Source organism: Triturus cristatus, chromosome 4_2, assembly GCF_964204655.1.
Source record: "Triturus cristatus chromosome 4_2, aTriCri1.1, whole genome shotgun sequence".
NCBI lineage: Eukaryota > Metazoa > Chordata > Amphibia > Caudata > Salamandridae > Triturus > Triturus cristatus.
The window spans coordinates 22,006,561-22,022,540 of NC_140586.1; the positions used below are offsets into that span (position 1 = coordinate 22,006,561).

The 15,980-nt window shown below is 43.2% G+C and overlaps 1 protein-coding gene and 1 long non-coding RNA gene across 3 annotated transcripts in view; one reads left to right on the forward strand and one right to left on the reverse strand.

The window, feature by feature from the left end:
* LOC146832831 (uncharacterized) overlaps positions 1-10,034 on the forward strand; it is a 374,586-nt gene extending 364,552 nt beyond the window's left edge. Inside the window, exon 5 of the long non-coding RNA XR_014960457.1 lies at positions 9,624-10,034. This is a non-coding gene — a long non-coding RNA (uncharacterized LOC146832831). The remainder of the gene's footprint in view (positions 1-9,623) is intronic.
* Positions 1-15,980, reverse strand: part of C1QL4 (complement C1q like 4) — a 437,587-nt gene that overhangs the window by 20,044 nt on the left and 401,563 nt on the right. The gene's annotated exons all lie outside the window — the stretch shown is intronic.

Consider the following 15,980-nt stretch of genomic DNA (forward strand, 5'->3'; position numbering starts at 1 on the left):
ATATAAACCCCCTGATTGAACCTCGTTTGGAAATCCGAGCATGTAATCACAGTTACTACTTATTTACTATGAACTGGGGCTGAAAGGTGAGCACTCGCAGTAGGAGAGGCCTAAATTTCGGGCCTGGTTTAAAGTTTAAAGTACATAAGTGACAGCTATCCTGTCCGGTTAATTGCAAGTACTGTAGCATAGAATCAGAGCCACTGAAATGATGCCATTCCGCGGTTCCAGTGTTTTAATCATAATTATGAATTTGCGATATTTGCTACTTAATCTAGCACCTGCTGCATAATCCACAGATTTTAACCAAAGCAAATTGTTTCTAGCTCAAACTGATCAATAGTTACTATAAACGCAGCAACATGTGTTGCCAAGCAGTGGAAAGCCCTTCACAAAGGTTGACTGGTCGCCTTTCAGTTGCTTATTTCTGTATTTGGGTGTTAAACTGCTACTAATGACGTGAAACCTTTGCCCGGACAGTGTTAAGATGTGTACAAATGGCAAAATAATGATATCATACTATCAAGAAATATGCCATATTATGCTGCATAACCTGATTACTTGCCGCATAATTTAGTCAACCCCCCACATAATTAGGTCCAGCCCTGCCACATAATTCCACTGGCCCTGCATATAATGCAGTTGTATTCAGGTGGATGGGATAACTGTCACATTTGTGATGGACTAACCCATCTACCAAATTCTAAATCAGGCCCTTACTCTCTAAAACATGAGAATCTGTGGGCCAGTATGGAAGGACCTGGAGCGCTAAGACGTGCCACAGTACATGCTCCCAGCATGGATCAGGGACTCCATATCACTGGGTACCACCATATTCACACTAGCACTGCCCATCACCACATAGAACACACTACCATAAGACACAACACATTAATACAGAACTCTGAACATATTTGTTTATTTAGGGTATGTGTTGACCAAGAAGCCTTGTATGCAATGTTGGTTCTCCCCTGTGGTCTGGCACACAAACTTCACCAGTGCTTCCAAGTTCCACATCTCGCCAACATAGATAAAGTCTTTCTGAACATCATGCCAATGGCAGAATGTGCTCTATAGAATATCAATATTGACGATAGCACTCTGTGGCATCCACAGGCAATCCATAAGCTGCCATCCACCAGAGGGACCCTCCATAATCAGCCGGCTGACTCTAGCCAAAATCAGTAATTAACACCGTGCATTGGGCATTTCCCCAGGAGGTTGACTCTAGCCAGAATCAGTAATTAACACTTCTGAGAGTAACTAGGGCAGGACTGGCCAGACCGGGTTTTGGGCATTTACCTGGGAGGGTGGAAGTGTGGGGGCCGGTTTTATTCCTGGGGGTCGGTTTTGTTACTGGGGGCCGGGTTATGACTGCGCTGGGGGTACACTGAATTTTGCAAATTGTTATGAGTGTAAACGCACCTGTTGCCCAGTTCCTTTTATATCCAGCAGTTTTCAGGCAACAATAAAAATGTCAAGATAACTGGTGATTAAGGTTCCTGATGGAGAGGGATCGAGTTTTATCTAGTGGCAGTTTTGACTCATCTAAAGTAGCCTGCTGCAAACAACATGTACCATGTAGATCACAGAACTGTATTTTATGTGTATAGCTCAGTGGGTTACTTCTTTTGTCATAAAGATCCTTTTGTTACTTGCAGTTCAAAAGTTACAATCGTAATATAGCACAAATGAGCTATTAACTGCTATCAAAGACTTGCATGCAAACTGCAGGTGAGAAAGTTATGTTTTTGCCAGCCTCTCATTATCCTAAAGGGGTTTGTCTGGGTAGAAATACATTATTATTAGTAAAGCCAACCCTAACCACTGTGTACCATTTTGAATCCTGAGTTTGAGGTGCTCCAGACTAAGAACTCTTAAAAATCCCTACCAGTATGGATGACATTTGAATCCTGCACCTTGTAGTCACCTTTCTCTTAAATAACATTTTCTATACACTGACTTGCACATGTATGAATTATTGTCTCTATATTTTTGTTATGTAAAGTACTGTGACACCCTACATTGGTATGAGAGGTGCTATAAAACAAATGAAATACATGTAAGAGAAGGGCTATGGAGAGATGAGGGGCACTGTTGGAGAGTGATAGTGAGTGAATCTCTGCAGGAGTAGGTCATGTGGGTGGGCGCCCAAATATTTTGTTGCACTAGGCACCGCCAGCGCTAAAGCCAGCCCTACCTTCCTGCTTATTGAGATGGAGAATGCTAACATCTCTCAAATGTGTTTCATTGTGTTCTCCGCTTTTTAGCTGTCTACGTGTGCACTTATGTTATATTTAAATTCATGTTTCATGCTTCACATCTTATTTTTTGTGTTCTCTGTAAGAATGTCTGTGGGTATGAATGGGTATCCTGGTGCTCTGTAAAGTCATCATTTACTAGGCTTTAAAAGCTAATACATGTGCATAAATAATGAAAGATGCGTTGTAGAATGCACAATTTTTTCCAAACTTTTCTTGGGGGAGGGGGTCCTCCCCTCCATTACCCTTGTATTGGTTAGTCTTGTTCGCTGCGCTCGCTCACAACTCATCATACGGGGGCTGCGCTGAAAAAATTAGCAAGGGCTGCCTTGGGTGCCCAGTCCGGCCCTGATGGTAACCAATGAGAGTAACCAATGAGCAACAACAGCAGCATCTAATTTTAAAAACAAAGACACATTGCTATTAGTGCTAACGCTACAGATTCACTATATGCTGGGACAAAGACTGTTCCATCTCAAACCCTTTAATGCAGGCGAGCAAATGAGTGGAATTTATTATCCAGAAGTCTCAGATACTGTTCCAAGGAGCTTCTAGAACTAGTATTGGCAAAACAAATAGCTCTCATAACTAAATTTTAAAAAAGAAATACCGTAAGTCTAAAAAATATATATCCTTTGTGAAATATGTCTATGAATAAAGAATTTAACGTGTCATAATTCAGTGAACTTTTGAGGTGTAAAATCGTCCCCCATGTATTGCAATGCAAGAATGCTATAAGAGGTGAAGTATGCATGAAACATGATATATGATAGCATGAGGAGAGAGGGAAATACTGCTGCGGATGGAACAACATCCCACTCTATGCGCATTTTAAAGAATATGTAACAAGAAGTCTGACAGACAGACACACTGCCAAGCCAGCCCTAAAAGAAACAAAGAAAATCATTTTTGTTGTAATGTCTAGATTACTTAACTGTGATCCCATTACTCTGATTTCCCCTTCCTATTCCTAGACCTTAGTTGTGAGGAAGCTTCACGTCCCAGACACAACCCTTTAGTAGGGTGTATCAATTTTTTTCCACAAAAGCCACTTCCTGCTTTTTTTGCCTAATCTGCAGGGGTGGCTCCTCCATGTGGGTGGAGGAGCGTCACCCCACTGCATTTACGCTGTGCGAGAAGCAGAAACATAAAATGGTATTATAAATACCATTTTATGTTTCTGCTTCTTGCACTGCGAGTAAGCAGAAGTGTTTGGTTGGGAGGCAGGCGGGTGGGCGGTCCTGCTCTAGGGCAGGGGAGGAGTGGCTTGGCCACTGCTGAGGGTGCTGACTGTTTGGTCGGCCCTCTGGGGCCGACCAAACTAGTCATGCACACTCTGCCTTTCCTCCATGTAGGCTGCATGCAGCCTAAATGGAGAAAATGGCCTCCCCATAGACACCTGGCTGGTCGGCGTCCCAACCAATCACACCTCTGCCAGTGCAGCGTTGTGATTGGCTTAGGGGAGGGGAGGGAGGCTTCCTACTTCCAGGGGAGGAACAGACATCACGCAGGACCGGGCCGGCAAAGGTAAGTTAACTTTAAAAAAATAAAAAATTAAACCTCCCCGTGTGACCCCCCCTACCCCGCGTGACCCCCCACACTCCCCACCCGCGAGTCTTGCAGGCCACGACTGCTACTCTGGCAAAAATATGTAGTAAACTTTTTCAGAGACTGGCCTAGGATGGTGATTGGGAGGGTCCTCTGCTGCCTGTCTTGGTCTTTGATTGTTTCCTTCCCTATGTTTTGATCTGATGGGGAGAGGAAGGTGCATGTTCTCCCCTAGAGTCCGTCTTTTCTCCTGGTCATGCATGAAGACACTGACGAATGATGTGCTCCTCAGGAGGAAAGATACATTCAGGCAGCAACTACTATTCACTGGTCTAGTCATTGCCTGCCCCTGTTTAACATCCTCTGTACCGCAGTGGCCATTTTGGTTTGGCTCAACCTGCCATATAACAAAGAAGGAAACACTTTGTGTACTTTCAGGTTTTGATGGTTCATTGAAGGCGGCCTCTTTTGTTCTTGAGCCAGAGTCTGGAGATTTATTTGGAGGTTCTTCTGATGATTGAATCCTCTTTTATTTCAAACCAGCTGGTGTTGTTCTAAATCCTATTCTATTTTTAACTTATAAAGGAGAGGAATTGGTGTTTCAAATGAGCAAGAGCAGCCTCTCCTGGGGATAGTGTGGCAGGAGACAACTTGGCAGCTACCTGATTATCAGCTATTATGTTTGAGACTTTACTGAGTTAATTTCCAAGAAAAACAATCAGAGAAGAAGGAAGTTATGCTGTGTTGGGGGTATTTGTAAAGTGCATGTACACATTAGCCTTTTAGTGCTCTAAGACTAATACAACCAAATAGCAACACCGGCGGTAATAGACATGTAATAAATTAAAAAGCATATTTTCAAATGTTTTCTGAAATGTGGAAGACAGGTTTCAGATCACAAAAAAACAGGTAGTGAGTTCCAGATTTGTGCAGAAGCTATGGAAAATGCCTCATCACAACCAGAGTTTTTTGTGGATCAGACAGACAGAGGGGACAGAGATAAGGAATCCGTTGCCAGAATGCAGACAACTAGTAAGATTGTGCCACAAACATTTGGATGAAAGAACCTTTCTATATGACCTTGTACAAAATCGTCATGGATTTGAAAGGAATTCTGTGACGTGCAGGCAGGCAATAGAGCAACCTTAGATGGGCGTTGTTTGGTCCCGCAGGCACACATACAGACGGCAAGCTGCTGCATTCTGCACAAGTCAAAGATGTTCAATTAGTTTGTCAGAAGCCAAATAAAATGAATTAGCACAGTCAAGTCTTGACCGGATCATTGAATTAACAAATATGTAGTATTCACTGTTTCTATCCAGATGCTGTGATGTCATAGTATTATGTGCATGCTTAGAATGTTACTGTTTAAAGTGTTAGAACTGTAAGTTGACTTGCTACTGTACCTGGCAATATGATGACCTCCAGCTATGTAGTCCCTATCAATAAACTTCTTCATCTACACTGCGATGGAGCGAATCACTGCAAATTCTTGGCGATGAGGATGGGATCGATTGTCCTTAACATCTTCAAAAAAAACGGTGTCGTCCTTAAGACTGAGAAATGCAAGTTTCTCTGCAAAGGGAATCAGTAGCTTGGTCATTTGTTATCTTATGAAGGTATCAGACCTAGACAAGGACTTGTTGATGCCATTTCCAATGCTTCTACACCATAATAACAAGGATGGTTAGTAAGCTGTTACAGTACCAATTTGACATCTCGAATATTTCTGGTGGAAGGAATGGTAAGGCAGATTTTCTGTCTTGTTTTCCTCAAAGTGAAGATGAGTGTGAAGAGACATATTTTCAAGAGTTGTGTGAGGAAGATGCTGAAGATTGTTTTGTGGCTGCTATGGATATTCCTGATCTTGTTGTAGGTTCAGCGGAAGATTGGAGAGCAGCTTTAAAAAAACATGATCTCCTTCAACAAGTGTGTGTGTGTTAGACAAGGAGGGGTGGCCCAGAGAAAAGGTGTTGTCCCCTCTTCTACAACCTTATTGCAAAGTAGAACCTGAAATGTCACTAGAGGATGGTGTACTCATGAGATGTGATAAACTCATTCCACCGTACTCAGTCAGGCCTACCATTGTCAAGAAGGCTCATGAGGGACATTTGGGTGCGACCCTCACTAAACGTCGTATCGGTGAGTACTTCTGGTGGTCAAGAATGGACACTGAGATAAGTGACTTGGTGGAAAATTGTCCTGTGTGTTGTACAGCTGAGAAAACATTGAAAGTAGTAATTCCACCGCTATTGACAATTGAATGTCCTTCTGGTCCCTGAGTTAAATTGGATATTGATGTCATGGGTCCGTTGGAGGTTTTACCTTTTGGCTACAAGTATATTTTGGTGCTTATGGATTATGCATCGAAATGGCCTGAGATAAAGATGGTCAGAGAAGCTAGTTCTGCTAGTGTTGTCAAGTTTTTGAGGGAAATTTGTCTGAGGGAAGGTTTCCCCGAGTTTCTTGTTTCTGATAACGGGACTCAATTTGTGAGCAAGGCGTTTGAGGTTTTCTTAACTTCTAGTAGGGTAAAGCACTTAAAAAGTTCCCTATATCATCCACAGACTAACGGTCTTGTGGAGGAAATGAACCATGTGGTGGGTGAGTGCTTCAGATGGGCTGTGGCTGCTAACCATGACGTGATCAAATCTTCATAAAGTATGCTATGGTTTTACAGGACCACACCTCATTCATCCACAAAGGTTTCTCCGTTTGAACTTTTAAGGGGTAGGAGGGCTAATACGTGCCTCAGGCCTGGCTGAATGAGCAAATGGGTTAAATCAGAATCTAATGTGGACTCACTCATGAAGATGGTTAAGGAGAATTCTGAGATTACCCAAAGTAAACAAAAGGTTTGGTTTGATAAAAAAAGTGTCAAAATGGTTTCTTTGGTTGTGGGAGATTTTGTTCACATCAAATCTCCTGTGCATGTCAAGAAATGGAAAGGTAAATATGATGAACCTACCAAAGTTGTGAAGATTGGGAACAATGCAGTCCAGGTGGAGGGTGGCCATTGGTGGAATCTTTCCAAAATTGTTAAGGCAAGACCACTCTCTATGTCTAATGACTGTGCTGGCAGTAGAACAACTGTACTACCCGATTTTGGTGAACGCAGGAGCAGTTCAAGAGTCAGTGTCTCTCCTAAAAGATTTTGTGAGTGATCCTTTTGGTCTACTCATGGTATTTATTTTTTGTTATTATTTTATGTTTCGCATTTTATTTTGTTTTTAGGTTTAGTTTGTTTTGTAGGTGAAGGGAAGGTATGTAGTATTCACTGTTTGTATCCTGTCAGATGCTGTGATGTCATAGTATTATGTGCATGCTTAGAATGTTACTTTTTAAAGTGTTAGAACTGTAAGTTTACTGTTGCTACTGAACCTGGCAATGTGATGGCGTGCAGCTGTGTAGTCCCTATCAATAAACGTCTTCATCTACACTGCCTTGGAGTGAATCACTACAAATTGCTACATGGATGTCAGTTTCCAGAAAAGGGAAAATGTCCTTAAGAACTTTGGGTCAGATGTACAAAAAGGATTTGAATTTGCAAACGGTGCGAATCACTATTTCGACCCATTTATAAATACACAATCCCCTTTCCTTATTTGTGCAAGGAAATTTCGTATGTCCAATTTGCAAGTTCTTCTGTTTGGTAATCACTATTTTTGACATTTCAACAAAGAAATCACAAATAGGGATTTCCAAATTGCGAACTGAAAATGGTATGTATGAAGCATTCCGTAATTGCGACTGACGCAGTTTTAGGAAAGGCAATTGGCACCTATTCTAATAAGCTGTTAGTCAGTGCAACCTAGATAAACTGGCCCAAAATGCATCAGGCCCTTTCACAAGGGCGGGCTTGTATGTTCTGGTGAGGGTGGTGAAGATTTTGGCTGGTATGCAAATAAGGGAACAGGAGAGGATTTTTAGAGTCAGGGTTTTGATCATACTGAGAAAGAGATATCTGAGAAGTTCAGGCTAAGCAGTTAGGTCATTTTGGATTTAATAGCTGATTTACATCCATGCCTACAGACCCCAACTGACAGAGTCAGTGCTATTCCACTGCGTGTTCAGGCACTGTATTGCCTACACCTGTTCTTCCGGAAATTACCCTGGAATAATGGCAGGTGGAGTATACCAAAGTGCATTGTCATGTTTTACTCCTTAGGTTTCTTGACATTATGTTGTCCAGAATTAATGATTGCATTTATTTTCCTGCATCTCGGAAAGACACATACCATACTATTATTTTATCATCTGACACATTTTCAAATTGTCATAGGATACGTTGAAAGTACACATGTTGCTATCTGTCTACCATCTGCAAATGAATTTATTTTTCAAAACCGTAAAAATAGTCACTCCCTAAATATACAAGTCTTGTGTGAGGCCTCCTGTATAATAACAGACCTTGAAGCTTGATTTCCAGGCAGCACATATGAATCCTACATATTCAGCCACGATGGGATAAATGTCTTGAGGTGATTTTGGTGATGGTTGTCTTCTTGGTAAGTTGGTATAACTCATTTAACACCCAAGTTAGCATCTAAAGTAATAACCAATACTAATGTAAGGTTCCTTGACTTTTTAGAAGGCAGTGCATATGCATTACTGCCTTGAATCTTAACACCATATTTAAATCTAAGTACAAGCTTTGAGGGGAGATTCAACCGTGCTCCCAAAACTACATGCTCTGTTATAGAGACGACATTTGGAATACTATGAGTTAGCTTCACGTGTCTTCACAAGAATGGTCGGAGCCCTCCAGTACCATCTGGAAACATGTTGCAAAATCATAGATGCATGTGCAATGTTGCATAAAACACCACCAACAAGGTGGCTCTCGTGATGCTGAGGGTAGAGCACATCATGCAGAGATCACTACTAATTAATTTTAAGGTAAGTAAAAAGTGAATAGGAAAAATGAAAACAAGACTACATGCTTGACGATGCTTTTAAATCAAAATATTCCTTATGTTCAGGAATCCTACTTATTTTGCGTTGTAAAAACTAAAAATATTCATCTACAACAATTATTTTCAATATTGTTTCTTTTTTGTAAACAAACATTGTAAGAAGTCAAGTACTTTCTTCTTCCTCTGCTTGCATTGCTGTTGTCAGCATTGCATGCCTGTATAGTATCATTAACATCTGTACCAGATGCAGGTTGGCGTGTGCCCCTAAGGTTTGACACATCAGGCAGAGAGACACTACTTAGGCTTTTCGCCTCTTCATTATAGCCGAGCCCTAAATCTGCAGGCCTTGATGTAGTACTGGTTTGCAGATTTTCTAATGCAGCTGCAACCTGCACTAAGCTATGTGCTACATCACTGCAGCACTGACCCATCTAAGTTTGTATGTTTACAGTGCGCCTGAATAAATTGATAGTAGCCTGTGCCAGACAGTTGATGGATCTGCTTAACCTCTTCGCTGCGGCGCAAATTCCGCCGCAGCGCTACCGCAGTGCTGACATTCCAATCGCGGGCGTGGTCATGACGTCTCCCGGCCGTCGTCCGCACACGCCCATCGTGACTCATGACGGCCGGGAGACGTCATGAGCATGGAAGAGGCCAATATATCAAACAACACCATGTGTCGGCGATGCCCACCCTTTTCTGTTGTGTCGTCTTGTTGCATCGTTGTAACAATTTTGTCAGTAGATTGAATGAATCTAGCAAAGTTTTCATTCATCATAATTTGACCATCCTCAATTGTTTTTCTAAAACTTTCTTGGCCATCAAGGAATTATGACACCATCCGCTTCATATACATTAGTCGGCGATTTAAAGTTTTTACTATATTTTTTCTTTACAGGTGCTGCACAGACACCACTGAGGCCTCTAACCCCCTCCCCCAAACAATTGAGAAGTCCCTGAAGCATTAACCACAGCAAGGGGACCAACATTATGAGAAGCTGCGGCATTGCGACAAAGCTGCAAAACCCTGCAACGCATTTGTGTGCCTCAAAGATGTGTGAGCGGTTGGTTCATCTGTTATATCTGGGAAATCAGGGAGCAGTGAAACTGTAGCCCTTTTTCCAGATGTTACTTCATCTGTCTGTGTGGCAGGTATGTCTGCGGATTGCTCCGTCTCACAAGGACTTTCATTAGTGGCACCTTGCTCCCTGTCATGCTCTATCTGTTGTGATACACCTGTAAGCAATATCTTGATGTACTTTACTATACTGATTTTAAGTTAAAAATTAAAAAGATTTTGAAACTCTGACTACTTTGAATATTAATGTTTTTCAAGCAAATCTTTGTACGTGTGTTTCTCCACATATAAAAAACAATTAAAATTGTTCCTACAACTACCACAATGCTTTTGAAAGTTAAAACAAGCATTAAAATGCCAAAACGTAAAAATTGTGTTTCTTATAATCGCCTGAATTTATGAAATTAGTGTGAATCTTACCTTCCAATGTAGATGGTGGATTTGAGGTATCTATGTTGGAAGCACCAGTAACACTCTCAGGCTGAATTGTTACCTCAATCAGAGTTCCATGGGTGGTGGTTCTCTTTGGTAAGCCATCTTAAATAGAACCAACTTTCTCAAATTTCTGGGATGGTCCACTGCAGAACACCAAGTAAATTTATCTTCTCCAGGATTTCAGTCCATGTTTTTTTTTTTTTTGTGCTTCAGACACAGTGGCCAGCTCATTATTGGCAGCACACTTCTCATTAAGGACCTCTAGCTCCTTCTCTAAAAACCACACCTTGTGCTGTCTGGCATCAATATCCTAATCAGCCTCTTTCCTGTACATTTTGTGTTGTTTGCATTCAAAAATCCCTTCGAGAGTCCACAGATCCACTATGACAATAGCATTCAATCCCTCTGTGCTACAGAACACTAGGAGGTGCATGTTTTCGAATGCTTCCTTATAGTGATGCCATCATTATTCTCCCAAAAAGCAACTTTTCCTATTTGTGATTTCCTAATACAGATTTGCAATTTTGAGAATTTCATATTTGGAAATCACAAAATAGCGAATGCAAATCTAGCCACTTCTCAAATTGTGAAAACTGATCTTTCATACAGGAGCATTAGCAATTTCCTAATAGCAATTCAGATGTAAATTGCTAAACAAAACGTACCTACAACTGACCCTTTGAATTGAAGAAAGCAGCTGTTTGCTACATTGGTAGCTTAAAGTTTCATTGAAAGCAAAGAGTCATGGTAAATCCAGAATTTTCTTACAGCATTAACAGGTGCAGGATCGGGAACCATTGATGCAGGCCATGAGATCTTGTTCTAGTGATCAATAGTTAGGGGGGTAAGCAGAGCCTCAATTTTAGAGGACTCAGCTTTAGGAAATTGGAGGACACCCACCATTGAGTCATTGCCAGGCAATCATTCAGACTGTCATGGTTAGTGCTTGATGCATAAGTACACTTTTTGTTCTTCTTTTTTTATATTGAATAATGCCCATTTCCACCCCCAGCCCATCCCATCTCACTCAACAGGCATAGCATATGTAGCATGGTCAAACTTGGGCAGTGCAGCCTCCAGGGGCTCAGTAGGTCCTACCACCATGTTCAAAAGTCAATCTAAACAATTATTCCAAACAAATAACAGCAGGTCTGGGTTATAAAGTAGGTATACAGTCAGTGGCGCCCAAAAATATTTTGGTCTGGAGGTAGCAGGCAGCTCTTCGGCATATATCTCCATTTGTTCTTTACAGTACACCAGATCTCGAATCTACTTCATCAGCGTGAGGCTCGTCTTGGTTCCCCAGGGCATTGCGATGGCCCGTTTAGCAAACAGGGTAGATATAGCACCAATACGCCTATTACATGGTTTAATCTTGTTTACCAAACCGAGCAGGCACAGTTCAGGTGTACATTCAATCCTTTCACGTGTCATTTCAGTGAGCACCTTCACAACTCGCTGCCAAAAACCAAATATAACAGCACATTCCCATGCAAGGTGCATGAAGTCATCCCCATTTTGCCCACATCTGGTGCATCTTGCATCCTCCCTCAGCCCAACTCTCAACAACTGCACAGGTGTGTAATACAACTGATGTAAGTACTTAAAATGTATAATGCGAAGATTACAATTGGCAGTCAGGTGCCCAGTCATCCCCCAGCAGGACTCCCAACTTTCCCGTGTTAAGGGGGCCACAAGTAATACATTCCATTTACCAAATGAAGGGGAATCGGCCAGCTCATTTTACCTTTAGGAAGCATTATATAATCTGGTGATCAGCCCTCTACTTTCCCCTCCCACTAGGATCACCTGTAGTGCTTTCAGAATTTTGGGCTCTGCAGGGAACTCAGGGTATAATGACCAAACCCCCATGTGCACTTTGGAAAACGTAAACCCGAGCATTGCATTATGCGTTTGACCTGCCTGAAAGTCAGCGAGATAAACAGAAAGGATTCATTCAGGTATATGTTGCCAAGCTTTGTGATCCCTACTTTCTGTAGTACAGTTAGGGCCCCACGTTCCTGGGCTGCAGAGATACCCGGATGTGCAGCAATCAGCATGCAGGGGCATATATATATTCCGGCCATGCACACTTAGTCTTCTCTGCCCCGGCGGTGCACTTGACCAGATTAATCTCCTTCCTGGTGGCGCCCTCCCCACCCAGCAGGACCATAGCAGTTAACAGGGTTGGATGTGCAGTATCTGCCTCCACAGCAGTGTGAGGCAGATAATATTGTGGGAAATTCCAATAGTGTGCGAATTGCACTTGAGCGCACAAATAATACAGGCGTATAATAGGTGCCTCGAACCCTCCGCGGTCAAACGGCAGCATTAGAGTATTCCATCTGCATCTTGACTGCTTTCCAGCCCACACCAGCAACAACAGGCAGGACTGCAGTGTTTTAAAAAGTGCCACGTTCAGTCATATTGGGATATTCACAAATAGATAAAGAAGTTTGGGCAATATTGTAATTTTTACTATGGCGATTCTATCTGCAAGTGAATGGGGCAAGCGGGTCCAGCGTGAGACCTGTTCAGTAATTTTAGTGATGGCACGTCCGAAGTTCATGGTCAAAACCACATCCCTGTGCACCCATATCCCCAGACACTTCACCGGATCAGTTAACCAGGAGAGTGGGAATTCCAGGGCAGTCTCCTGAGTACAGGCGGTCAGCGGGAACACCGCGGGCTTCTCCCAATTTATTCTCAGACCTGAATACCTCTCAAATACCACATATTCCCATAGTAGTGCTGGGAGATATGTGGCCGGCTCACAGACGTACAGCATCATATCATCCGCATACAAAGAGATAGCTATTGGCCGTTGTCTAAACCTCAGAGGGGCATCTGAAAGTTTTTGTTGGATCTTGCAAGCTAAAGGCTCAAGCACCAAAGAGAAAAGCATCGGGGAAATGGAGCATCCCTGCCTGGTGCCCCTGTTTATTGGAAATGTGTCTGAAACCCACCCATTGACCCGCAGCCTGGCCACCGGTTTGGCATATACTAAATGCATCCATTTCAGAAAGAATGGCCGCCTACCCTTTCTCTGCAATACAACAAACATATACCCCAATTACAGTGAATCAAAGGCTTTTTCAGCATCCAGCAGCACCGCCACTGCTGGGAGGTCAGAGTCGATATAGTGCAAATCAGCAAAGATGGCCTGTAGATTGTGAACAGTTGACCGCTTAGGGACGAATCCCGACTGATACGGGAGTATTAGCATTGGGACCAGAGGTTGTTACCTATTCACAATTATTTTCGCCAGAATCTTAGCATCAATATTTATCACGGACAATGGCCTATATGACTCACATTTATTTGCTGCCTTCTCCAGGTTCAAAAGTGCGACAGTAAGAGACTCTCTTAGAGTAGGAGGTGGCACAACTGTCTTATATGCTTCAGCATATTCGTCAAGCAATCTCAGGGCTAGATCGTCTATATAGGCCTTTTAAAACTCACTGGGCAGCCCGTCCAGACCTTGCATGTAGGGAGGGACATTATAGCTTCCTTGACATCTTCCACATAGAAACTTTAAGGTGGCGTCAAGTATTCCCGCTGGCCATTGGAGAGCCACCCAAGCACGATATCCTTCAGATAGCTGGAGACCTCCGCATCGTTCACCGAAGGCTTAACCCCATATAATTTGGTGTAAAAATCAAGGAATATTTTGCTGATGTCCGATGACTAGCACTGCGCGACAGAGTCCCTATCCAACATCTCAACAATATGTTCCTGACCCCTCGGTAAGGAAATTTTGTGAGCAAGCGAGCGGCTCGGCCTACCACCCTCACCATTGTAACACGCTCTACATCTTCTAGATCTGTGCAGGATCTCTTGATCAGCAGTTTGATTATGCTCTGAAATCAATTCCCTGATTCGGGCAAGTGTTGCTGGGGAGGGGCTCAACTCGTATTCCCGTCCCAGCACAGAAATCTGTGCCGCTAACCCGCTGATTCTATTCGGGAGAGCTTTCAAAACCCCAGACTGCGCCCCAATACATTCCCCTCTAATGGTAACTTTGAAAGCCTCCCAAAGTGTCCCCGCACTGTCTACAGAGCCCTCATTTTCAGTAAAAACAAATTTGATTGCATTGCCTATTGTAGTCAGTTAAGGAGGACTGCTGCAGCCTCCACTGGAATGGGGGTCTTTCACACTCGGGGACACCCAGCTCCAGCAGAACAGGGGAATGATCAGAGAGCGTTTTTGCAAGTGGTTGATTGTAACAGTCCAGGGTCAGGCCTCCTTGGAAGCCAGCCTGTAGTCCAGTCTGGACCAGGACCTGTGCATCGTGAAGACAAATATACTCTCTCTGGCAGCAGGATTCCGGAGTCTCCATATATCTCCAAGGCCCTCATCCTCAATTAGTTCGGACAACACTTGTGGGGCCAGCTTCCCGCGCCCTGCTGCATCTTGTGAGCGGTCCAAACTGGTATCTATGCATACTTTAAAGTCACCGCCCCAGAGCACAACTGAAGGGGGAAATGAGGAGATGCGCCTCCATACATCGTTGAAAAAGGCAGGATTATCAATATTGGGCCCATATACATTAACCAGTAATACAGTCGTGCCTCCCAATTTGCCCATAGCTATAGATACTCTGCCCTGCTCATCCACCTCCGACCTAAGCAGAGTGAATGGTGTACCTGTCTTAACTAAGATTAACACGCCTCTAGAATAAGAGGAATACGATGCCGCTACACGCACCGCAGACCACCTAGCCCCCACATTTTTCTCTGTGTATTTAGGAAGATGTGTTTCCTGGAGAAAAGCGTCCTGCACATCCTGTCTATCTAAATAGGCTAAAACATTATGAATCTTTTTTGGGTTGTTAAGCCCACGTACATTCCATGTTAATAACTTTACAGTACTACCCGGAACTGTAATAGACCATTATAACAGTAGAAATCTCCCACATTTCCCACATGCGAGTGTCGTGTTAACAAAGGGACTGCAATCTCACTGCACCATATCTGCCAGTTCCCCCCACCCCACTGCCCCCCTACCCACTTCAATACCCCCAACTTGCTAAATACTTAGCATCAAAGGAATCAAACCGGGTGCACCCATCGGGGAACGCTACAGTGCATTCTGCCTCCCTATAATCATGGTGGTGGCCGATCTGGTCCATCGTGGCAACATGACATCACAGTCAGAGTTCCCGACCTGCAGGGCCAAAGTTAAGGCACCACTTATCAGAACATGTGTGGACAGCAAAAAGTGGGCCCATAGTGCAGTCATCCCGGGGCGAGCTATCCACTCGCACGTAGCCAAGCTTGGCAGGGCATCCACCACACATCAGCACCCCCAAGCATGTAGACAGCAACCTCCAGGTCACCACCCCTCGCTATATATGTAGCAGAACACAGGCCAAAATTGACTGTTCCTCATCATCAGGATCATTAGTGTCTTCCCGTTGACGCTTTTTCAATGTTTTAGCATGATCCATTGCAGCTTTTAGGTTACTGAAAATCTTGGAGGCACCACCCGTGCCAATCCTAAGGCGAGCAAGGTATAGCATTGTGTAAGGAATCTCTTCCGCGATGTATACATATTCTGATGGCTCCAGATGGTGAAGGTAAACAGTATGCTGCCTGCACACATATAGAATTGTGCCCTGTGTTGATTAAATAATCTAGCAAGTGGATGCACTAGTTTAAATAGAAGTTTAGATTGAGTAGGAGTATGGAGAGTCTAGAACCATGAAGAACACCATCATTTATCACACAACTCCCCCTAGTG